This window comes from Mobula birostris, chromosome 14, assembly GCF_030028105.1.
Source record: "Mobula birostris isolate sMobBir1 chromosome 14, sMobBir1.hap1, whole genome shotgun sequence".
Lineage (NCBI taxonomy): Eukaryota > Metazoa > Chordata > Chondrichthyes > Myliobatiformes > Myliobatidae > Mobula > Mobula birostris.
In genome coordinates this window covers 44,157,769-44,184,786 of record NC_092383.1, presented here as the reverse complement: position 1 = coordinate 44,184,786, position 27,018 = coordinate 44,157,769, and the positions used below count along the sequence as shown (strand labels likewise).

The window sequence follows — 27,018 nt, the reverse complement described above, 5'->3', positions numbered from 1 at the left end:
ATTGGTAGCCCTTGGATTCAGGTGTAACCCACCCTTTTTGTACAGGTCGTACTTCCTCCAGAAGAGATTCCAATGACCCAGAACTCTAAAACCCTTGGGCCATTTCCTACGCCACTCATTCATCAGTATTATTAACCTATTCCTGCCCCGACTAGCCCATGGCATTAGGAGTAATCCTTGCAGGTCCTGTTCTTCCGAGACTCTTCGCTAACTCCCTATACTCACAAAGCAGGGCTTCTTCCCCCTTTCTACCTATATCATTGGTGCCAATGTGCACCAAGGCCTCTGGCTACTCACTCTTGCTCCTGAGAATATTCTGCAGCCACTCTTACGAGGCAACACACCATCATGATGTCTTTTTCATGCCCCCCTCCATCACTTTACCTGACTTTACCCTTCCCTGCTGAGCCTCAGAACCAGCTACAGTGCCACTGGCCTGGTTGCTGTCGCTATGCTCTACTAGGACATTCTCCTGTTGCTGAAAGGAATGGTCAAAGGGGAATCCTGCACTAACTGCTTACTCCCTTTACTTCTCCTGGTGGTCACCCACCTACTATCAGAAGCCTGCATTCTGGGAGTGACTACCTCAGTAAAAGTCTCATCTATGAGGTTTTCAGCCTCCCTGATATCCACCTCCAGCACCTTGTCATTCAAGAGCTGAATATGGTGTACTTCCTGCAGATGTAGTCATCAGAGAGACCGTTAGGTACCCTGCAATCCCACATCTTACAGGAGCATTCCTCTGCTTTAACTACCATCCTGCCTACTCTTGCTATATCTTTGGTTCTAACCAATTAAAACATCTTAAGTTCTACAATGAAATAAATGACAAATTTAAATAATAACAGTAACCACTGAGCACAAGTGCAAAAATGAAGCTTAAACAACCTTGGTTAAAACTGTCTTATTTATGCATTTGAATTAATTAAATTCCAGTACAGGAATCTTTAGTTTAATTATAGATCATACTACAAAAGCAGGCTGCTTTTATTCTAGCAACCACATGACCCATCTTCACAAGCTGCCTCTTGTCTGTTCTTCACAAACAATGCCAGTTTAAAATGAAGGTGGAGCTGTTGTGACTGAACTAAAACTGGGTGACACGGAAACTGTAACTGAGAAATACAAATCTTTACTCACACGTAGCAAACCTTCAGAGAGAGTGTCCAATAGAAACTCACTCTCCAGACACTTCTTCAACACAAAGATAATAAATAACTACAGTTATAATCACCTACTTTAACTTTTGGAATATAGTCAAGTAAATATGCAGAATTACACATTTACAATTGTAGCACATTGTAATGAATAGAATATTCAATACTGGTGTCTGTTCCAAAAGCCTTAAGAGTACAAATTCCAGCTAACCAGAAGATTAAGTGACAAAACAGATCTGTCCTGAACTGTGCCTTAAGTAACAGGAATACACCTTTAACAATGTGCTAATAGCAGGTACATTTATCTATTGCCTTCCCCTACGTAGCTTCAACAGAATATACTCAGAGGTCCTATTAAATTGTGTACAGGTCTAATTTCTTGAACACCGCTTCTTAGTTTAGCTAACCCATAATTTTGCTATTCATAATGTCATAATTCCAGAAAGATCCTAAGAGCTTTCATCGTGATAAATGTGCCCTTATCAGTTCACTAGTTTACCCTAGTTCAATCTACAACACTTAAACTAAAAATGAATGGCATTTTAATAGTTGCCATTTGAAAGCCATCACTTTATACTTTGGAATCCATCTACTTTGAACCACTGCTAGCCAAACACATTGCAATATAGCTACCTGAAAAATTCTTGAGTCACGATGTACATGACAGAAGAATGCAACAAATGATCAAAATGCATTTACACAATTTAATAGAATATTAATTTGCCATATTGTTGTGATATGCAGAGTTACAAATTATTTTCCTGATTACAAAATTGGAATGTACATTATAGAAACAGTGAAAAATAGCTGTTTTGCCTTATAAATCTTAAGGAAATAATTCTTGAATTATGCTCGCACAATGAGTCAAAGCTCAGTGAAAATACATGCTGGTTAAAATTTGACTTTAAAAGGCAAGACTGGCAATCTGATAGGAAAGACAAAAACAACAACAATGGGAAAGACAGAGAAATTACACTCCATTCAATAAATTGTGCTTACTACACAATATTTGCCATATGTGCATTTTCTCCGATTCAAAATATATTCATTTGAAAAATGCTTAACTTTCCTAATCTATTGGGACTCAAAAAAATAGACCTGTAGTCACACTTACAAAAGGTAAGATGACACAAAAAGTGGAAAAATGGAATAAAATCAAATTCAAAAAACAAGTTACAATAAGGGCTGGCTTGTTAGGCCGGAAGGGCCTGTTACTATGCTGTATCTCTAAGTAAATTCGTATTAATGAAAGTGCAAAGTAGTCAACATTTTAAGAAGAAGTTGTTTAAGACTACATTTTAAATGTTAGTTTCATTTCCTGTTTTAAATGGCTTCATTTTAACACATCCATGAAGCAATCAGCATTCTTCTGGTTTTTCACTGGTTACAAACCCCATTTTTAAAGCCCAATTCCACCAATGAGAACCCTTGCTTTTTAAATAAAAACAGAATACAGAAAATAAAAGCAAGTATTTGAGTCAAAGATCCAGACACATTTATATCCTTAATCCCTGTATTTTTATGAAGTGAGAAATATATTAGCCAAAAATAGCCTAAGAAAACATTTTTACTGTTGAAATTGAAGGGAATGGAGGGATATGGATGATACGCAAGAAGAGGATATTTAATATAAATTGACCTTGAAATCTGCATAGCACCATGGGCTGAATTGCCTGTCCAATATTGTACCGTTCTGTGTTCTAAAAGGGAACATTCATAAACAAAGCAATATTGGCTTTGACAGCTATCTGTCACTTGATGTTTACGCAATCCGGAGTCAGACCATGATAACTAGTCTATAATGTTGCAATACGTGTGGAGATGATTGAATAAACAAATAAAATCCTGACCCACTTCATCCAATTTTTTTGCCTGATCCTCACAATCCACTTCCTTGTTTCCAAATATCTACTGGTCTTAGTCCTGCATATATACACAATCAACAACTAAGCATTGTTAACTTATTCTCACTTTGCAGGTGTAAAATGAGGACTTTGCAAACATGCAGTTAAATCAGCCTAATTAGTTTGAACATTGAAATGTCCACAATAGGTTTAAAAGAAAATCGAATATGGATAAATAATATGAATAATTTCCCTTGCCCTCTTCATTTCTGCACTCTGGCTTCTCCCTTACCTCTTCTCTTCACCTATCACACCCCCTCCTCCTCTTTCCCTTTCTTCCCTGGTCCACTCGCCTCTTAAGATTCCTTCTTTTTCAGACCTTTAACTTTTCCATCTGTCACCTCTCAGCTTCTCACTTCATCCGCCCCCTCTCTCATCCAACTGGCTTCACCCATCACCTTCTAGCTTGCATTCCTTCCCCTCCTCCCATCACTTATTCTGGCGTTTCCCCCCTTCCATTTCAGTCCCGAAACTCTTTTTCATAGATGCTACATGACCTACTGAGTTCCTCACGCATTTCCTATGCGTTACTCTGGATAAATAACCTGATCTGTGGGCAGCATTGAAGGCAATGAAAATGGAAGGTCTGCCAAGCTAAATGAGCTAATCTAAATAACCTAAGTAAAAAAATCCAAAATAGTGAGGTAATACCTCGCCACCATGGAGTATTTTCCCACAGTTAACCTTTGACACTATTAATTATTAATTTCAGTTGCGCTACTACGGAAAATATTACTGATAGACTACTGGTGGAAGAGTTAATGAAAGAGTTTCACTGGCTGCAGAGCTGAAGATTACAGAAAGACTACTTGATCAGCTTAGTTCTAATAACCCGAGCTTTAAGGATGATGAACTGCCGTGCAAGAGGAATTCAGCAAGTCAAGCAACATCTATGGACAAGAATAAAGAGTCTTACGTTTGTGATGAAATACGGTAATTGTTCCTATGTGCACTTTACATTTAAAACAAGATGCCCAATATTTGTAAATAGCTTGCTGTGTCACAGGAACACTCCGGGTATAGTAATATACTGCTCATATTCCCTGATTTCTGCCAGTATCCTCCTATCTCCTTGGATCCATCAACATTTGTCCTTTTTCAATCTGCGCAACGAAAGCCCCGTTATTGGTTGAAAGCCAAACGCTCTGTCAACAGAGAGTGCGGTGGCTTACAAGTCCCCGCCAGTGCCGATCACCTCCCCACGTCGGCAGGCAAACGCGGCGAGCTTTACCGAGGAGACACGAGGCGGACGATAGGAAGCACCCTTCCCTGGGGCTCGGAGGAGAGTTGGGAAAGGACAGAAGCAAAGCACATATCGAAGACAGACAGGGACAATGCGCCTACCACCAACAGCCGCCCGTCCGCCGGCCGCTCCTGGACTTCCTCGCTCGGCCCTCCCCACCGCTTCCTACCCACCCTCACCCACCCGTCCTGCCCTGTTCTCCTCGGTGCAGCTTTCGCCCGCTCGACCCAGCGCTCTCCAGCGGCCTTGCAGTCCGGTCGCCAGCTCCGATCCACCACCGATCGCAGTGGGTCAGAGCCGGCCACAGCTAGCCTCACCTGCCTACCACCAGCCAGAGATGACCACCGCTCTGAAAGCACCATCCACCCAGGCCCTTGTGATGTTTTGACTGACGATCGATGACGCCGCGAAGCGAAGCGTAAATACAAGCCCACGAGGGCGTGAGCGGAGCCGCGCGGCATTGCGGGAGTTGTAGTCCCAGGTCTGGAAATAGGTTCTATGCCTACTGAGATGGACTACATTCCCCAGAACGCATCGTGACACGAGCCAGCTGCGCCCTCATTGGGAGACGTCACTTACAAACTAACCAATCAGACACGGTTACCAAGGCACCGCTACCATAACAAACCAAGGCGAGACGAGCAAGAGCGGAGCAAAGAGGGTCTGTGGTAGGGGTGGGCTGAGAGCCGGGGCGAGGTTTCTGAGAGCCGTCGCTCTGTGCCTTGTTGAAGAAGGATCACAGAGAGCCCACCAGGTGCTCCGGGGGTGAGGGGCACCATGGCTGACCACCATGTCCCGCCGTCTGCCCGCAGAGTCCAGTTTGAAGATCCGCAGGGTGAAGCCTGTGTTGCCAGGTCTGGCGCTGACTCACTCTGTAGTCGCCATTCAACCCCGGTTCGGTTCAGAGACGCCGGGTCTGACCGTCCCGTCTGGTCTTTCGCTCCAAAGGCAGAGCCTACAGACACATGCGGTGTGAATCCCGGCTCACTCTTCAGTCCCGATCTTAAAGTTAAGTGCGCGGGCTGCGATGCTAACACTACATCTATCGCTCCAAAGCCGGGCTCCAGAAGTTCCGTGTGTGATAACATGAATGCATCCCTCACTAAAAACTCACTGTGTGCCGATCCCGCTCCAGTGGCTGACATCTGTGATAACCGCTGTTTTACTCCAGCGGCTCGTTTGGATGCTGAGTTACGTGATGATTTCAACCCTTCTCGTGCTTTGTCACTCGATTCTAAGAATTCGATATATCGTGAGCTAAATTTAACCTCCGAATGCCGAAGCACAAGTGACGGCCACACGCAGTCCGTTGCTCCAAAAATTGAGGGAAAAAGGGAAATGGGAGGTGATAATCCCATTCCTGCAAACACTCGGAAGGCAGCGGATGGAAAGAGTTTTCCCTGTGCGAATCCTGGAAACCCTGTGTTTTCCTGCATGGAAAAAATCCCGACGTCGCCACATTCCCCGACTCCATTCGTGAAACCCCAGAATCCGCTCTACAGAACCACGTCTGCCGACTATGGATCCAACGAACCGACCTGTGACATTGCACCTTCCGTCTTCAAGCCGTTGTCACAGTCCTTCTCGGAAGTGCTCTGCACTACTGGGATGTATCGTAACCGCTCCCTGAATACTGGGCTAGATAAGAAGAGAGTTCACGACTTACTACAAATGTGATTTTGAGGCCTGTCGGAAAAAATACTTTGTAATTATGTTTTGAAAATATTTTGATAGTGAAGACAAGTGCTCATCTTGATCAATTTTACCAGACATTGTAATGGCGTGTGTTTAAGTGTGTGTAATTCCTGCGTGTAGTTTGCAAATGATTTAGTCATTTTCTATGTTTATATACAGTATACCGGCCTTTAATATAAATGGTTCAGACTTGCACTACATGTCATCTAGTTTCCATGTGCATTCTCTCTGAACTTGACATCCACAAATGCAAAGGAATAGAATGCAAGAGACTATTCAACTCAGCGTCTCTTCATCCTAATACCGATTTTGAGTCCTCCTGCGGCTGGAAGTGTTTCAGATTTTGGAGTTTTAAAATTTTGGAATATATAATGAGATAGCTTGAGGTCGCCATCATTTCCAATTCTTGATTTATGTGCTATCGTTAAACAGTCTTTGTCTTGCACTTGTTCATCACACATACGGACTTAACAGTAAAAATAATTACATACTGTTAATATAATGTATGCAGAGTAACAAAGGCAGCACAACAGCTTCAGGAGAATATCTGAATCAGTTGTTAACAACAATGGCAGGCTTTCAGACTCCAGCCACGATGCCTTGTTTAGATGAAGGGTTACAGTGCACTGTATTTGCATTTTACTTCTTTCAGGTTTTATAAGATTAAAAGAACAATCAGCATCCTAGACTTGTTCTGGAGTTAGATTTTCATCAGCAAAGATCTTCACACTCATCAATTAATTTCTCTGTTGCTTTGTGATCAGCAGACACTTAAAATTTTTTAGAATCTTTAAAAAATTAATGCCGTATTTCTTTTATATTTCTGCAATCAGCCCACTGAATATTCTCAATTACCTTCAATTTTTAGTTTGTTGTGATGAATTTTTGCACATTTCATGGTCAGCACACCATTAAATAGCATATGTTCACTCCAACACTGACGAATTCACTCTTTCAATATGATTAAGATCTCCATTTTTTACTTTATGCAGAGTTTTTCTATTTTTCATTAATTTCAATTTATTACATACATGAGGTCACTTCTCAGAACCGTCTGTGGTGCACAGGGACCTTTGCCTGGGAACATTCCCAATACCTTGTGGAATTTTCCATTTGAGACATCTTGTTAGTGCTCAAAAAATTTGAGAGTTTGGAATTTCAGATTCAACCTGTACCACTACATAGCATTTAGTAGCTTGCCCCGCAGATCATGAATCTTCAAATACATATCCAAGGACATTTAAATATAAAAGTTCTTGCCTTTTCCAGTACTAGGATCAATCTTTGAGGACAAAAACTTCCTCACTTGTCCCAGTACCAGTTATGTACTTTTTAAAATCCTCTGTCTAGGGGGAACAGCTCTTTCCTATTTATTCTGTCTCAGCCCTTCATTACTTTATAAGCTCAATTAAACTTCATCTCAGTCTCCTATGCTCTACAGGTTCAAGTGTACACGATAACTTCTGGTGAAATATGTCATTTGCTTTAACAACCAACACACCCAAGGATGTGCTGAGGACAGCCCATAAGTGTCACATTCCAGCACCAGCATAGCATGCCTACAGTGCTTGGCAGACCAAGACAAAAGACAACAAGCAACAAGGCAACAACAGCAAAGCAAGCTCCATTCCTCTCTCCCACCCTCCCATGCACACACGAGGACAGTCCTCCCAGCTGCCAGCCTTCAGGCTGTGGCCATCGGGCTTTGACTTCCAAACTACCAATGAACCCTTGGACTAGCTGATGATGGGACCTTGAACTCTGGGCTCAAACTCACCAGTCCTCATGCCTCTGGCTCACATAGACATCCGATCCCAGACCCACCATCTCTGGCCTTCGATCGCAGAGTGGAGACCTAGATTGCTGAGGTCCTTTGTCACTTCGAGCGTGGAGTGCAGGTGTCCTTTGTCAAAGCAACCAACCCTATTCAATATTTCTACATTGCTAAAATCTTCTAGTCCTGGCAATGTGTTTGAAAACTGTCCGCACTCCCTTCAGTCCAATCATATCTCTCTGGGGTGATTATAAACATGGTCAAAATGCCTTGTTCTCCTTGTCCTTATAGTCTACGCATCAGCTCATAAAGGGAATTACACAGGGCACATTTTAGCCTCTTTATTGAAGTGTCCTGCTACAAAAATCTAGGTATATATACTCCAAGATCCATTGATCAGTATCTGAGGCCCATTTATTGTGTCCCTTGTCTTGATGAACTTCCCCAAATATTGCACATTTCTTTGGATTGAATTCCATTTGCCACTCTTCTATCCAAATGACTAGATCATTGTTATATTTCTGCATTCTTAAACTTTCATTCTCACTATCCAATACTGCAATCGGTAAACCTCTATCATGTATCTTGGATTTAAGTCTAAATTATAAATATATACAGTATAACCAAAATCAAAAGACAGACTATAGTCCCATGGATTCTGGATTATTAACTGTAAAAGAGTGCTAACTTACATGCTGGTGAACTTTAAAAGCTTCCCAGCTATGTATCATTTCTTTTAAATCTTCGTGTTCCTTTGATGAGTCAGTCACTTTAGTGCAGAGGCTTCATTCATGCTCCAGCTGTAGTCCATGCTGCTCCTGTCTGACTGCTTAAGCAAACTATCCCTTAGCTGTCTGATGTTCCCTTTCTGCATTGAGCATGTCAGAACTAAACCTTGTTTCAGCCAGTGTCCTATCCACTTTATAATTCACACTTCCATTTTCAGTCAGCATCACAATCTGTTGTCTCACTCCAGAACTGCAGAGATGTCCTACACTCAGCATTTCAGCAGCAGCTTTTCCTTCTCTGGCATCAGTCTTCTGAATGGTCCAGGAACACTTCTTCACTATTCCTCATTTACACTATTTATATGTTATCATTGTCACGTACAGTCATTTTATGCCTTGCACAGAACTCGTGCCACAAAACAAGTTTCATAACATATCCTGATTCTTTCTTTCTCTGTACAGCAGGAAGCCCTTCAGCTGGTCAAATCATACACACACACAAAATGCTGTTAGAACTCAGAATCAGGTTTATTATCACCAGCATGTGACATGAAATTTGTTAACTTAGCAGCAGCAGTTCAATGCAATACATTGAAAAAAAGATGATAATAGAAGGAAAAAAATATAATAATAAATAAATAAATCTATTACAGTAAAAATCGTGCAAAAACAGAAATATTATATATTTAAAAAAGTGAAGTATTGCCCTAGAGTTCAATGTCCATTTAGGAATCAGATGGCAGAGGGGAAGAAGCTGTTCCTGAATCACTGAGTGTATTTGCCTTCAGGATTCTGTACCTCCTATCTGATGGTAACAGTGAGAAAAGGGCATGCCTTGGGTGCTGGATGTCTTTAATAATGGACACTGCTTTCTGATACACTGCTCCCTAAAGATGTCCTGGATACTTTGTAGGCTAGTACCCAAGATGGAGCTGACTAAATCTACAACCCTCTGCAGCTTCTTTCTGTCCTGTGCAGTAGCCCCCACCCCCATACCAGAAAGTGATGCAGCCTGTCAGAATGCCCCCCGCGGCACATCAGCAGGCTAGGTAGCATCTATGGAAAAAGTGCAGTTGACATTTCAGGCCGAAAAGTCGATGGTCCTTTTTTCCCATAGGTGCTGCCTGGCCTGCTGATTTCTTCCAGCATTTTGTGTGTGTTGCTTGGATTTCCAGCATCTGCAAATTTTCTCTTGTTTGTGATAAGTGTACTCTAACTCTGCCACCACTTCTTGTAATTATTCTAATTTTTCTCAAGTACTCATCCAACTTTCTTTATGTGTCACAATTGGAACTGAATCTGCTACTACCCCTCATATTCCAGATTCTTGGGTCTTCTGTCAATCACTATCATTTTATGAACCCCAATTCTTGACTCTTCAACAATGTATTGCTCTTCTGCCTCATTGTTTGCCAGCCATTTGTTTAGTTCTTGCCCCTCCAATTTGCACCTATCTTTCACTTGGCAAAATACCAAGCAGAAATCAATGGCATTAGTATAAAGACTAGCCCTAGTTTTCAAAATAAATAACTTTCCATTTTCCTCCTATACTTCCTGGACTACTGCCATTTTGCTGCCTTATCCTTTATCCCACCCTTAGCCCACCATTTTCCCTCTTCTACTCCCACTACCCGCTCTCTACTCTCCCTGCCACTCTTCCACTGCCTGTGATCTCCTGTGTGAAGCTAATCCCTACCATTTTACTCAATTAGGAGTTGCCATTTGCCAGCAAGTGCAGTCAGCTTTTCTCTGAGCCACAGAATCAACCCAACATCAGCTTCAGCCTAGCTAAGCTCTCCACAAACCTCGATTTTTCAGTTCTGCCAGCATCCTCATAAGAATAGGTGGGGATGCAGCAACCCTGCAGTATATCAATCTGTTGCTTTTTCTGTGTATAATCCTAGAGTTTATTCTAAAAGAAAATCAAATGCCACCCTACAGTTCCCGATAATGTAATGTGGTTTGATCAGAGTACAATCTGTTTACAGTTTCAGTGTATTAAAATCAGTTTTGAAAGTGTAACCTAACCTAAATTAGGGTTCAAATCCAGACCACATTTCCAGTACTTGGCTTCTAAACCTCTAGACTACACAGCTGTAGGTTCAAAGTTAGTTGTACAAACAGCCAAGCAGAACTCATGTGAATTTCATGTTTTAGGCAGATGCACATTTTGCCAAGCATTCTCCAAAGATTAGAAATATTTAATTACAAATTTACTTTGAGCTAAAAACCAGCAACAGTGTCTGGTTTACAGTTTCTTGTTTCAGACTGGTAACTACCTTCTGCAAGCGTCAAAAAACAAAGAACTTTGCCACATCAGCAAAAAGTGTTCCATGAATGAGACCAAGACATGACTTCACACCTCCCACCTCTCTCTGTCAAACTATTCCCATTCACTCATTGACCTGATGATCTTGTTTATAGCTCATCCCCATGGTTTTTACCCTCCGTCCTCCTCGTGCCCCTCACCCACACCCCTAGCAAATTTACAAGTTCCTTTTTAACATGCTTATTCAAATAGTGAAACACTGTGTAATAATCAGGGCTTGTCAATTTAATTTACTTATAGAGATGCCCCCGATTTAACCCTGACCTAATCACGGGACGGTTTACAATGACCAATTAACCTATTGGACTGTGGGAGGAAACCAGAGCACCCGGAGCAAACCCATGTGGTCACGGGGAGAACGTACAGATAACGGCAGGAATTGAACCCAGTTTATTGGTACTGTAAAGCGTTATACTAGCCACTATACCATCCCATAGAAAATGCTGTCTGAAAGAATATTCCATGCTAACTCATTATTGCTGTCCCCCAATACAACAGCGCATGACAAGGATGGGATTTGAACCTGTGCATTCACATTAAAGTATGATTATTGTTATTATCTACAACAGATATGAACTCCTATGGGGACCACCGTTCCTGCAAATCCCCCATTGTGCCCATTGATACTGTGTGCTCCTTCTCCAAGGACACCCCGGCACAGACATAACCCCGAAAGAGGGGCAGACTGTCAGCTCGAACTGAGCCCTCAATATGAGTGGCCAGCTTGGCCAGGCCCAGGAGCAAACTGATCAGGAGATTGCCTGAGTGGGTCACCGTAGGTATCAGTTCTGATGCAGCATCTTTGATCTGAAATGTTAACTCTATTTCTTTTTTCCACAAGTGAGGTCTAACTTACTATTTCCAGCATTTCATCGAACACAGAATAGTACAACACAAAAACAGGCCATTCAGCCTACAATGTTCTGCCGAACCAGCTGAAAAGCAAATAAACACCCAAACACTAGTACCACCTACCTACACCATATCCATATCTCTCCACCTTCCTTACATCCTTGTGCCTATCCAAATATCTCCTAAAAGCCACTAATGTATTTGCCTCTACCACCTTACCAGGTAGTGTATTCCGGGTATCCATGACTCTCTGAGTAAAAAAAACTTATCCCTCACATCTCCCTTGAACCTACCCCCTCTCGCCTTTAATACATGCCCTCTGTTATTAGACATTCATAAACTCAAGAAAGTCTGTAGGTGCTGACACTCACAAAATGCTGGTGCAACTCAGCAGGTCAGACAGCGTCAATGGGAATGAATAAACAGTCGAGCTTTTGGGCCAAGACCCTTCTTCAGGACTGAAAAGGAGATGGAAGAAACCAAAATACAAAGGTGGGGGGAAGGGAAGGAGACTAGCCTGAGGGTGATAGGTGAAGCCAAGTGGGTGGGAAAGGTAAAGGGCTGGAGAAGAAGGAATCTGATAGGAGAGGAGAGTGGACCACAGGAGAAAGGGAAGGAGGAGAGGACCCGGGGGAAGTGACAGGCAGGTGAGAAGACAGAATAGAAGAAGAGGGTAGGGGGAAAGAAAAAAACATTTACTGAAAGGAGGAATTGATATTCACGTTGGAGGCTACCCAGACGGAATATAAGGTGTGCTTCCTCCACCCTAAGGGTGGCCTCATCTTGTCACAAGAGGAGGCCATAGACCAACATGTCAGAATGGGACCCAGAATTAAATTGTTTGTCCACTGCAAAGTTCCACTTTTGACGGATTGAGTGGAGGTGCTCGATGAAGTGGTCTCGCCAATGTACTTGATGTGGCTTTGGGAACACCGGACATGATAGACGATCCCAGCAGATTTGCAGGTGAGGTGTTGCCTCATCTGGAAAGACTGTTTGGTGCCTGAATAGAGGTGAGGGAGAAGGTGAATGGGCAGATGTAACACCTAGGCTGCTTGCAAGGATTAGTGCTGGGAGGGATGAACATGGGAATCATGGAGGGAGTGATCCCTGCAGAAAGCAAGAGAGGGAGAGAGGTAAAGTCATGTTTAGTGGTAGGATCCCTTTGGAGATGGCAGATATTGCAAAGGATGATGTGTCAGATGCAGAGGCTCATGGAGTGGTAGGTAAGAAAAATAGGAACTCTTATCACTGTTAAGGCAGCAGGAAGATGGGGTGATCATGGAAATGGAGGACACGAAGAAATCTGCAGATGCTGGAAACTCAAGCAACACACACAAAATGCTGGAGGAACGCAGCAGGCCAGACAGCATCCATAGGAAGAAGCACAGTCGACACTTCAGGCCGAGACCCTTCGTCAGGACTAACTGAAAGAAGAGATAGTAAGAGATTTGAAAGTAGGAGGGGGAGGGGGAGATCCGAAATGATAGGAGAAGACAGGAGGAGGAGGGATGGAGCCAAGAGCTGGGAAGTTGATTGGCAAAAGGGATACAAGACTGGAGAAGGGAGAGGATCATGGGACGGGAGGCCAAGGGAGAAAGGAAGGGGAAGGGGAGCGCCAGAGGAGGATGGAGAGCAGGCAAGGTGTTATTGTGAGAAGGACAGGGAGAGAAGAAAAATAATAATAATAAATAAGGGATGGGGTAAGAACAGGAGGAGAGGCATTAACAGAAGTTAGAGAAGTCAGTATTCATGCCATCGGGTTGGACGCTACCCAGATGGAATATAAGGTGTTGTTCCTCCAACCTGAGTGTGGCTTCATCTTGACAGTAGAGGAGACCATGGATTGACATATCAGAATGGGAATGGGACGTGGAATTAAAATGAGTGGCCACTGGGAGATCCTGCTTTCTCTGGCGGACAGAGTGTAGGTGTTCAGCGAAACGGTCTCCCGGTCTGGGTCGGGTCTCACCAATATATAGAAGGCCGCACTGGGAGCACTGGACGCAGTATATCACACAAGCCGACTCACAGGTGAAGTGTCACCTCACCTGGAAGGACTGTCTGGGGCCCTGAATGGTGGTGAGGGAGGAAGTGTAAGGGCAGGTGTAGCACTTGTTCCACTTACAAGGATAAGTGCCAGGAGGGAGATCAGTGGGAAAGGATGGGGGGAACGAATGGACAAGGGAGTCGCGTAGGGAGCGATCCCTGCGGAAAGCAGAAAAAGGGGGGAGGGAAAGATGTGCTTGGTGGTGGGATCCTGTTGGAGGTGGCAGAAGTTACGTAGAATTATATGTTGGACCCGGAGGCTGGTGGGTCGGTAGGTGAGGACAAGGGGAACCCTATCCCTAGTGGGGTGGCGGGAGGATGGGGTGAGAGCAAATGTGCGTGAAATGGGAGAGATGCGTTTGAGGGCAGAGTTGATGGTGGAGAAAGGGAAGCCCCTTTCTTTAAAAAAGGAAGACATCTCCTTCGTCCTGGATGAAAAGCCTCACCCTGAGAGCAGATGCAGCGGAGATGGGGGAATTGCGAGATGGGGATGGCATTTTTGCAAGAGACAGGGTGGGAAGAGGAATAGTCCACGTAGCTGTGAGAGTCCATAGGCTTAAAGTAGACATCAGTAGATAAGCTGTCTCCAGAGATAGAAACAGGAAGATCAAGGGAAGGAGGTGTCAGAAATGGACCAAGTATTCCTCTTCCCACCCTGTCTCTTGCAAAAATGCCAACCCTTCTCTCAATTCCTCCATCTCCGCTGCATCTGTTCTCAGGATGAGGCTTTTCATTCCAGGACTAAGAAGATGTCCTTCTTTTTTAAAGAAAGGGGCTTCCCTTCCTCCACCATCAACTCTGCCCTCAAATCCATCTCTCCCATTTCACGCACATCTGCTCTCACCCCATCCTCCCGCCACCCCACTAGGGATAGAATTCCCCTTGTCCTCACCTGCAACCCCACCAGCCTCTGGGTCCAACATATAATCCTCCGTAACTTCTGCCACTTCCAACGGGATCCCACCACCAAGCACATCTTTCCCTCCCCCCACTTCTGCTTTCCGCAGGGATCGCTCCCTACGTGACTCCCTTGACCATTTGTCCCCCATCCCTTCCCACCAATCTCCCTCCCGGCACTTTTCCTTGTAAGCGGAACAAGTGTTACACATGCCCTTACACTTCCTCCCTCACTACCATTCAGGGCCCCAGACAGTCCTTCCAGGTGAGGCGACACTTCACCTGTGAGTCGGCTTGTGTGATATACTGCGTCCAGTGCTCCCGATGTGGCCTTCTATATATTGGTGAGACCGAACGCAGACTGGGAGACCGTTTTGCTGAACACCTACGCTCTGTCCGCCAGAGAAATCAAGATCTCCCAGTGGCCACACATTTTAATTCCACGTCCCATTCCCATTCTGATATGTCAATCCATGGCCTCCTCTACTGTCAAGATGAAGCCACACTCAGGTTGGAGGAACAACACCTTATATTCCATCTGGGTAGGCTCCAACCTGATGGCATGAATACCGACTTCTCTAACTTCCGTTAATGCCTCTCCTCCTGTTCTTACCCCATCCCTTATTTATTTATTTTCTCTCTCTTTTTTTCTCCCTCTGTCCCTCTCACAATAACTCCTTGCCTGCTCTCCATCTTCCTCTGGTGCTCCCCTCCTCCTTTCTTTCTTCCTAGTCCTCCCATCTCATGATCCTCTCCCTTCTCCAGTCTTGCATCCCTTTTGCCAATCAACTTTCCATCTCTTAGCTCCATCCCTCCTCCTCCTCCTGTCTTCTCCTATCATTTCGGATCTCCCCCTCCCCCTCCCACTTTCAAATCTCTTACCATCTCTTCTTTCAGTTAGTCCTGACGAAGGGTCTCGGCCCGAAACGTCGACTGTGCTTCTTCCTATGGCCTGCTGCGTTCACCAGCAGTTTTTGTGTGTTGCATGGAAATGGAGGAGATGTCGGTGAGGGTTGCATCAATGGTGGATGAAGAGAAACCCCATTCTTTGAAGAAGGAGGACATCTCTGATGTCCTGGGAAGAAAGGCCACATCCTGGGAACAGATGCAGCAGAGGTGAAGGAACTGAGAAAAGTGAATAGTATTTTTACTGGAGATAGGGTGAAAAAAGGTATAGTCAAGATAACCTTGGGAACCGGTAGGTTTATAAAAGATGTCAGTTGACAGTTTGACTCCAGAGATGCAGACAGAGAAACCGAGAAGAGGCTGGGAGGTGTCTGAAATGGAGCAAGTGAACTTCAGATTAGGGTGGAAGTTAGGAGCGGAGTCGATAAAATTGACTGGCTCAGCATGGGTGCAAGAAGCAGTGCCAATGCAGTCATCAATATAGTGGAGGAAGAGTTGCGGAGTATTACTGGGGAAGGCTACAAATGTGGACTGTTCTACGTAGCCAACAAAGAGGCAGGCATAGCTGGGGCCCATGCGGGTGCCCATGGCTACCCTTCGAGTCTGGAGAAAGTGGGAAGAGCTGAAGGAAAATATTGTTGAGGGTGAGGACCGGTTCTGCCAGATGGAGGAGGGTGGTAATGGTTGGTTCTTTAGTTAAGAAAGAAGCAGAGAGCTTCGAGGCCTTCTTGATGGGGGATAGAAGTGTATAGGGATTGAAGATCCATGGTGAAGGTGAGGTGGTCTGTGCCAGGGAACTGAAAGTTACGGAGGAGATTGAGAGCAAGAAAAATGTCGGGGATGTAGATGGGAAGGGACTGAACCAAAGGGGATAGAATGGAATCACATCTTCTGCAATAAGACAGCATTTTCTGTTCTATTTAAGAACTGGCTCTTTTTTGATGTTGTAAGCACCAAGAGGTTTTGAAAAAATGGTGTTTGGTTTGTATTTTAAGGCCTTGTTTGTTACTTTATATTTCTTGGTTTAAAGCAGGTGATTAAAACAATGTATCCAAAATGTCTGCTACAAATGAAAAAACAGCTTCCATTCATTTTGTCTTACATGAGGTACTGAAAGTATACAGTAATAGTATATGAACAGATGTTTACTCCTGAAATAGGCAACATGGAACACACCCAACTTTTACAAACAACATACAGTATATCAGTATTCATTGCACCTGTGCATACATGCACTTGTGCACAGGACAATAAATTGAACTTTGACCTTATTCATTACACATGATCAGATAGAACTTAATATTGCTTTACTAACATAGGGACGCAGCATATTCTATACGTTTTTGTACCTCTCAGTTCCCATACAACTCTCCCCTATCCATGCACCTATCCAAATTTTTCTAAAGTGTAGAAATCGAACCCACATTCACCACTTCCATTGGCAGCTCATTCCACACTCTCACCACCCTCTGAGTGAAGAAGTTCCTCCTCATGTTCCCCTTCAACTTTTCACCTTTCACTCTTAACCCATGACCTCTAGTTGTAGTAGCACCCAACCTCAGTGGATAAAAGCCAACCTTCATTTACCCTCTTCCAGACATCCCACCCTGCAAAAACTCATTTCAGGGAGGTAGCACCCCCGCCCCCCCACAACCCCATATCCCCCCCCCACCCCTCCCCCATCAACCTCCAAGGGTGTATGTAATACTTTGTTTAGTGATTTTGTTTAATCTGTAAACCAAGTTGGGTATATGCAGAAAATGTGACATTAAAGTATGTACTTATATTATCATGGAGTTTTTTTTTATTCTATTACAGCTTTAAGCAAGTCTACAGGGAGTTTGGCCTCATCATATAGGACATCAATAGTGTAGCTCCTTAGCAGCTAGCCAGCTAGTTTAAATAACGTTAGCTATGCTAATGAGCAAATGACACCTGTTAAACTCACCTCAACATGCCTTTTACATTTTAACCCACCGTGGGCAATTGAAAAATCACTGTTGCAAACAGTGCAGCGAGCAACACTATCATTATTTTTGAAGTCGACTGTAAAACCCACCCACAGAGAAAATTGATAGGTCTACTTAGTACGAAGAGAGACCAATCAGGATGCTCCCTCTCACTCCCGCTCTTCGTCTTCCTCTCCCTCTCCCTCTCGAAAAAAATCATTTCTGAGATATTGTATATAATTTGTGGGCTTCAGGGAGCCACTGTCAATATGAGGGAGATTCCCAGAACTTCAGGGGGAGGTAGGATGTATGCTATTTAGAAACACAGAAAACCTACAGCACGATACAGGCTCTTGGGCCCACAAAGCTGTGCCAAACATGTCCTTACCTTGGAAGTTGCATGGTTACCCGTAGCCCCCTATTTTTCTGAGCTCCATGTACCTGTCCAGGAGTCTCTGAAAAGACCCTATCATTTCCGCCTCCACCACCGTCGCCAGCAGCCCACTCCATGTACTCACCACTCTCTGCGTAAAAAACTAACCCGACATCTCCTCTGTACCTACTTCCAAGCACTTTAAAACAATGCCCTCTCGTGCTAGCCATTTTAGCCCTGGGAAAAAGCCTCTGACTATCACCATCTTGGACACCTCTATCAGGTCACCTCTCATCCTCCGTCGCTCCAAGAAGAAAAGGCTGAGTACACTCAATCTATACTCATAAGGAATGCTCCCTAATCCAGGCAACATCCTTGTAAATCTCCTCTGCACACTTTCTATGGTTTCCATATCCTTCCTGTAGTGAAGCAACCAGAACTGACCACAGTACTCCAAGTGGGGTCTGACCAGGTTCTTATAGAGCTGCAACATTAGCTCTAGGCTCTTAAACTCAATCCCACGATTGATGAAGGCCAAAGCACCGTATGCCTTCCTAACCACAGAGTCAACCTGCACAGCAGCTTTGAGTGTCCTATGGCAGCGGTCTCCAACAACCGGGCCGCGGACCAGTACCGGGCCACAGAGCATGTGCTACCAGGTCGTGAGGAAACGATATGAGTCAGCTGCACCTTTCCTCATTCCCTGTCACGCACTGTTGAACTTGAACATAGGGTTGCCAACTGTCCCGTATTAGCCGGGATAAATTGGTTTGTCCCGTATTTCCCCCGCTAAGGTACAGCGTTCCTATGAAACCTTTCGTGCCGAAATGGCGTGAAGCGAAGAAGCAATTACCATTAATTTATATGGGAAAAATTTTTGAGCGTTCCCAGATCCAAAATATAACCTAACAAATCATACCAAATAACACATAAAACCGAAAATAAATAACGCTGATATATAGTAAAAGCAGCAATGATATGATAGATACACAGCCGATATAAAGTAGAAATAACGTATGTACAGTATAGTCGGGAAGATGAAGGCAAAACCGATTTGTGGGGGAAAAAATCAGCACGTACACGCATGCGGACAGCACATGCACACGTCACGCATGCACACACAGGTGCCCGCGCAAGGCTTCATGGTCATGGTAGTCTTTCCTGGGGTAAAGTGTCCCAGGATTTGACTGCTACTTTTGTCCCTTATTTGGGAGTGAGAAAGTTAGCAACCCTAACTGTAAAAGACATGTTGAGGTGAGTTTAACCCTACTTGAACACCAACCCACCCGGTCGGCCGGTTCACAAGAATATTGTCAATATTAAACCGGTCCACGGTGCAAAAAATGTTGGAGACCCCTGTTCTATGGACTTCAGACCCCAAGATCCCTCTGATCCTCCACACTGCCAAGAGTCTTAATATTAATACTTTATTCTGCCATCATATTTGACCTACCAAAATGAACTACTTTACACTTATCTGGGTTGAACTCCGTCTGCCACTTCTCAGCCTAGTTTTGCATCCTATCAATGTCCCGCTGTAACCTCTGACAGCCCTCCACTCTATCCACAACACCCCCAACCTTCGTGTCATCAGGAAATTTACTAACCCATCCCTCCACTACCTCATCCAGTTCATTTATAAAAATCACAAAGAGATGGGGTCCCAGAACAGATCCCTGAGGCACACCACTGTTCACCGACTTCCATGTAGAATATGACCCATCTACAACCACACTTTGCCTTCCATGGGCAAGCCAATTCTGGATCCACACAGTAATGTCCCTTTGGATCCCATGCCTCCTTACTTTCTGAATAAACCTTGCATGGGGTACCTTATCAAATGCCTTGCTGAAATCCATATACACGACATCTACTGCTCTACCTTCATCAATGTGTTTAGTCACATCCTCAAAAAATTCAGTCAGGCTCGTATGGCTCGACATGCCTTTGACAAAGCCAAGCTCACTATTCTTAATTATATTATGCCTCTCCAAATATTCATAAATCCTGCCTCTCAGGATCTTCTCCATCAACTTACCAACCACTGAAGTAAGATTCACTGGCCTATAATTTCCTGGGCTATCTCTACTCCCTTTATTGAATAAGGGAACAACATCCGCAACCCTCCAATCCTCTGGAACTTCTCCCATCATCTCCGGAGGCTCAACAATTTCCTCCCTTGCCTCCCACAGTAGCCTGGGGTACATCCTGTCTGGTCCCGGTGACTTATCCAACTTGATGCTTTCCAAAAGCTCCAGCACATCCTCTTCCTTAATATCTACATGCTCAAGCTTTTCAGTCCACTGCAAGTCATCCTACAATTGGCAAGATCCTTTTCCATGGTAAATACTGAAGCAAAGTATTCATTAAGTACTTCTGCTTTCTCCTCTGGTTCCATACACGGTCTTCCACTGTCACACTTGATTGGTCCTATTCTCTCACGTCTTATCCTCTTGCTCTTCATATACTTGTAGAATGCCTTGGGGTTTTCCTTAATCCTGTTGGCCAAGACCTTTTCATGGCCCCTTCTGGTTCTCCGAATTTTATTCTTAAGCTCCTTCCTGCTAGCCTTATAATCTTCTAGATCTTAATCATTACCTAGTTTTTTGAACCTTTCATAAGCTCTTCTTTTCTTCTTGACTAGCTTTACAATAGCCTTTGTACACCACGGTTCCTGTACCCTATCATCCTTTCCCTGTCTATGCAGAACTCCATACAAATATCCACTGAACATTTGCCACATTAAAATCTCCCACCACAACAACCCTGTTATTATTACACAGGGGTACTCTCTAGTATCTGACTCCTGCCCTTCCCTCTCCTGACTGTTACCTACTTACCTGTCTCCCGTGGCCCCAGTGTGACTCCCTGTCTATAGCTCCTCTCTATCACCTCCTCACTTTCCCTGACCAGATGAAGGTCACTGAGCTGCATTTCCAGTTCCCTAACGTGGTCGACGCACCTGGCGCAGATGTGGCCGGCCGGGAGGCTGGGAGTCTCCTGGACTTCCCACATCTTACACCTAGTACAGAACACTGACCTAACACACATACTTCCTGTCTGTATTCTACACAGGCAATATACCTCACCTCGACCCCCTTATCACCTAAGCCCTGTTGAGCCAAAGCCTTCCTATCTGTCTCCCTCTACTCTCTTGTCTGCTCTATAAAGCTGTCTCCTTTTAAAATCTTCTCATTGTTCTAACTGGCTGATGTCCATGATCAGTCGTGCCCTGATCAAACTGCTGAAGAAATAACCCCTTATAATTTTGTACACCTCCATCAAATCTCCCCTCATTCTTCTACACTCCAGGGAACAAAGTCCGAACCTATTCAACCTCTCCCTATAACTCAGGTTCTCCAGTCCTGACAACATCCTTGTAAGTTTCTCTGCACTCTTTCAATCTTACTTACATCTTTCCTGTAGGTGGGTGACCAAAACTGCACACAATACTCCAAATTAGTCTTCATTATCATCTTATACAACTTTAGCATAACATCCCAACTTCTGTACTTAGTACAGTATTTGATTTATGAGGGCCAATATGTCAAAAGCTTTCTTTGCAACCCTATCAACCTGTAATGCCACTTTTAAGGAATTATGGATCTGTATTCCCAGATCTCTTTGTTCTACCACACTCTTCAATGCCCTACCGCTGTAAGTCCTACTCTGGTTTGTCCTCACAAACTGCTGCCTGGCCTGCTGAGTTCCTCCAGCATTTTGTGTGTGTTGCTCGGATTTCCAGCATCTGCAAATATTCTCTTGTTTGTGGTTTGAACACCACACGCTTGTCTGGATTAAATCCCATCTACCATTTTTCCAGCTGTCCAGATGCTACTACAAGATTTGATAGTCTTCTTTGCTTTCCACTATACTGCCAACCTTGGTGTCATCCGCAAATTTGCTGATCCAGTTTACCACATTATCATCCAGATCGTTGTCATAGATTGACAAAAACAACCATCACAATCACTGTGGTCATATGCCTCCAGTCAAGGAGGCAATGATCTACTGCCACTCTTTGGCATCTCATATGAAGCCAATGTCTAATCCAATTTTTACCTCCTCTTGAATGACAAGTGACTGAACCTTCATACCAGCCTCCCATGCAGGACCTTGTCCAAGACCTTGCTAAAGTCCATGTAGACAACATCCACTGCCTTGCCTTCATTAACTTTCCTGGTAACTTCCTCAAAAAACCCTACAAGATTGGTTAGACATGACTACCATGCACAGTCATGTTGACTACCCCTAATCAGTCCCTGTCTATCCAAATACTTATATATTCAGTCCCTTAGAAAATGTTCCTATAACCTACCCACTACCGATGTCAATTTCACCAGCCTATAATTTCCCAGTTTATTCATGGAGCCTTCTTAAACAATAGAACATCAGCTATTCTCCAATCCTCCAGCTTCTCACCCATGGCTAAGGATAATTTAAATACTTTGATTTGTGTCTCTGCAATTTCTGCACTCCCACAGGGACCAAGGGAACCTGTACACACTATCCACCCTGATTTGTCTCAACAGCAAACACTTCCACCTCTGTAATCTGTATATGGTCCATGACCTCCCTGCTGCTTTGTCTCATTTCTGTAGATACTGTGTCCATCTCCTGAGTAAATACAGATGCAAAACTCAATTTAAGAACACCCCCATCTCTTTTGACTTCATGCATAGTTGATTACTCTGATTTTCCAGAGGACCAATTTTGTCCCTTGCTAACCTTTAGCACTTAACCTGTAGAAGCCACTAGGATTCTCCTTTACCTTGTCTGCTAGAGCAACCTTCTTTTAGCCTTCCTGATTTCCTTCTTAATTGTTCTCTTGCATTTATTATTCTCCTCAAGCACCTCATTTACTACTTCCTGCCTATACTTGCTATGCACCTCCTTATTTTCTTAACTAGGGCCTCACAATCTCTCAAAAACAAAGGTTCCATGAATGCGTTATCCTTGCCTTTTCTTCTTACAGGAACATACGATCTCCCTACTCTCAAAATTCCTCTTTTGAAGGCCTCCCACTTACCACCTACACCTTTGCCAGAAAACAATCTGTCCCAATCCACACTTGCTAGCTCCTTTCTGATAACATCAAAATTGGCCTTTTACCAATTTACTCTCAACCCAAGGATCAGACCTATCCTTCTCCATAATTATCTTGAAACTAATGACATTATGATCACTATATACACACAGGATCCTACACAAATTCCTGTCACCAACCCTGTCTCATTCTCTAATAAGAGATCAAGTATTGTTGGGGCTTCTATGTACTGATTAAGGAAACTTTCCTGAACACATTTGACAAACTCAATTCCATCCAGGTCTTTTACAATATGGAAGTCCCAGTCAATATGTGGCAAGTTAAAATCACCTACTATCACAACCTTGCGTGTCTTGCAACAGTCTGTGATATCTCCACAAATTTGCTCCTCTAAATCCCACAGACTGTTCTGTCGTCTATAATATAATCCCATTAACATGGTCATCCCTTTCTTACTCTTCAGTTGTACCTATATACCTTAGTAGACAACTCTCCAGTATGGCCTGTGTGAGTACTGCCATGAGATTTTTCCTGACCAGTAATGCCACCCCTCTCCCTTTAATCTCACCTGCTCTATCACATCTAAAACAACAGAACCCTGAAATATTGAGCTGTCAGTCCTGCCCCTTCTGCAACCAAGTCTCACTAATGGCTACAATTCCATAATTCCACAAGCTCATCCACCTTTCCTACAATTGAATTGCATTGAAATCTACACAACTCAGAGCATTAGTCCCTTTCGATTCAGCCTTTCAATTCCTAACATCTTTTTCCACAGCCACACCTTAATCTGCTCTGGTGCTCTGGTTCTCATCCCCCTGCAACTCTAGTTTAAATCCCCACCCCATGCAGGATGACTCAGGTTCTACGTAACATCAGGTGCCCCTGGCTCGTCCAGAGGTGTGCAGACACACCCATGGTCATGTTGTGACGCGAGGGGCATGGCAACAGAATCCTCCAACTCTTGATGGGCCAGTCAAAGAAAATGTCAGATGGAGTGCCAAACTGAGCAACCCAGGTGCTGATGAATGCCCGAGCCACATCAGGCCATTGTTGATGCTAGAGGGATGACTTTTGACCATCCCTGTACACCATGACAAGAAACTGCAGGAGGGTGGAAAGAGATCCAACCAGGTCCACAGTGACATGGTCAAACAGTTGCTCAGGGATCTCAAAAAGTGCCAATAATGTCTACATAATGGCGCTCAACACAGGCTGTACTCCAATCACACATGTCCTTTCTAAGGCCGTATCACGCAAACTTTAGTGCAACCAGTTTCTGGGAGGCCCTCTGGCCAGGATATGAGAGGCTGTGAATAGAGGTGGGAAATCCATAATAGCAGTGACTTTTGAGGAGAGGGGTTTTGCCCCTTCTGTAGGGATGTGATGGCTGAGAAAGTCAATGGATGACAACCCAAACTGGCATTTAGCAGGATTAGTAGTCAAGTATGTCATCCAGGTAAACAAAAAGAAAATCTAAGTCTTTTAATACAGAGTCCATTAGCCGTTGGAAAGTCTTTGCTGTATTTTTTAGCTGAAACAGCATGCACAGATTTTCAAAGAGGCCAAGCAAGGTTATCACAGCCATTTTGGGAATGTCCTCCAAGCGCACAGGTACATGATGGTAGCCCCTAACTAAGTTAACTTTGGAAAATATTAACTTTCCTGCTAAATGGGCTGAAAAGTCTTGGATGTGTGGAACAATCAGGGGTGGTGACCTCATTAATGCATCAGAAATTGCTACACGGGCAGCAACTACCATTGGGCTTAGGAACCTCGTGGAGGTGAAAAGCCCAGGGGCTATTCAGCCTGTGTACAATACTAAACCTTTCCATGTTGGCAAACTCAGCCTTCGCGGTGGCCAGCTTTTCTGGGTCCAGTCTACGTGCATAGGCATGGAACGGCAGGCCAGTTGTGGGAATGTGGTGTTCAACTCCATGTTTTGCGACTGTAGTGGAGAATGTGGGCTTAGTGAGGTTTGGGAAACCAACCAGCAGTGTGGAGATGCATCCGTTTGACAGAGTCATTGAGGGGAAATTGCTGGGGGAGCAGGGTATGACCCAAAGTCCTTTGCATTCACAAGCCAGCAGTTCTTAAGATCAATCAACAGTGCTTGGGCACATAGGAAATCTATGCCAAGCAGAGGTCTAGCCATTTTAGCCATGGACAAAGACCCGTGTGTAACATTGCCCACTAAAGCAGAATGTCACCCATTGTGTCCCGCAAATCTGGAATCTGCTGTTGTTGGCAGCATTCGCTGCTTTTTGCCTTCTGATCTGGGTTGCACAAGAAGCACCGCCCCATAGGTTGACCATAATGAACAGTAGAAGACCCATGGTGTTCACAGACCTTTGATGTCTCAATACACTGGCACTGTCAAATTTGCAAGGTGGTTGACACTTACTGGTGTTCGTACCAAAACAAACATGGTAAAAAGACAGACCCAGTGTTGTCTTTTTCACTGGTGTTGGAGGCCCTGCTACTGGGCTTATTGAGGCAGGGAAAGGAGGAGGAATTATGCACCTTTGCCTGGCTGAGTGCAGACTGTCAGCCATTTTAGCAAGCTCTCTATAGTCCTTCATAGGTGCATTAGTCTATGCAAACTTGATCAGGCATTTGCTACAGGAAGAGTTCTTTAAAAAACAAAAACAAGGATGGTGATATCTCAGGAGAAACAGCATGTGGTCTGTTAGCTCTGAAGGCCTAGCATCCCCCAGGCCGGGCAAGGAGAGCAACTGTTTGGTGCCCCCAGATTTCAATAGTCCAAAAGTCTGCAATAAGTGTGACTTCACTGTGTCGTATTTTTTGCATTCGGGAGGGTGTTCAAGCGGGCTCACCACTCTCACTGCTGTGGAAATACTGAGCAACACTATTATGTAGTAGTATCTGGAGATTTCCCGCAGCGCGAATTGAGCCTCGGCTTGTACAAACTAAGCGACGGAATTTTGCTTCCAAAGCTCCAGCAGTTTCAAAGTGACCATGTTGGCCGACATGTTGAATAAATCTGGTAACGTCCTAGGTATCAGGGTCACCTTTGTAGGTTTTCATAAATAAAACAGCAGAGGCATTGTACATTTAAGGAAAAACATAACAATTCACTTTATTGTCCTCTTTCACCTCAGACGGTTGAAGAAGTTTGGTATGGCCCTCCAAAATTCTAAGAACTTTCTATCAGGGCACGATTGAGAGCATCCTGCATGGCTGCATCACTACCTGGTATGGGAACTGTATTTCCCTCAATCGCAGGATTCTGCAGAGAGTGGTGGGGATAGCCAGCACATCTGTATTCCCACTATTCAGGACATTTACAAAGACAGGTGTGTATAAGAGGCCCGAAGGTTCATTGGGGACCCGAGTCGCCCCAACCACAAACTGTTCCAGCTGCTACCACTGGGAAACAGTACCATAGCATAATAGCCAGGACCAACATGCTCCAGGACAGCTTCTTGCACTAGGCCATCAGACTGCTTAATTCATGCTGATGCAATGTATTTCTATGTTATATTGACTATCCTGTTGTACATATTTGTTATAAATGACTATAATTGCACATTTGAATGGAGACATAATGTAAAAAAATTAAACTCCTCATGTATATGAAGGATGTAAGTAATAAAGTCAATTCAGTTCAATTCAAACACAGAACATAAAGTGTGGTGAAAAACTTCATGGCATTATGTCACCAATCATATCAGCCTCAATAGTGGTGGTTGTGAATTACGCATATGTTTCCACTCCTTACTTACCCTATAGGACCAACCAAGGTGGGTCTTACACAGTGAACATATGTTAGGGCAGTAAGGAGTGCAGAAGAACAAAGAGTTCTGGAAATATTGGTCCATCGGTCCACAATCCATTGAAAGTGGTGCCACAGGTAGATAGGGTCATAAAGAAAGCTTTTGGCACATTGGCCTTTATAAGTCAAAGTATTAAGATGGAATGTTATGTTGAAGTTTTATAAGACATCGGTGAGGCCTAATTTGGGGTATTGTGTGCCATTTTGGTCACCTACCTGCAGGAAAGATAAAAATACAGTTAAAAGAGTACTGAAAAAATTTACGAGGATATTGCCTGGTCTGGAGGACCTGATTATAGGGAAAGACTGAATGGGATAG

General features: G+C 44.0%; 1 protein-coding gene across 1 annotated transcript in view; it reads right to left on the bottom strand.

The window, feature by feature from the left end:
• Positions 1-4,743, bottom strand: part of ccpg1 (cell cycle progression 1) — a 69,957-nt gene extending 65,214 nt beyond the window's left edge. Inside the window, exon 1 of the mRNA XM_072278466.1 lies at positions 4,622-4,743. The gene's annotated coding sequence lies outside the window, so the exon portion shown is untranslated. The remainder of the gene's footprint in view (positions 1-4,621) is intronic.
• Positions 4,744-27,018: the final 22,275 nt, after the last annotated feature.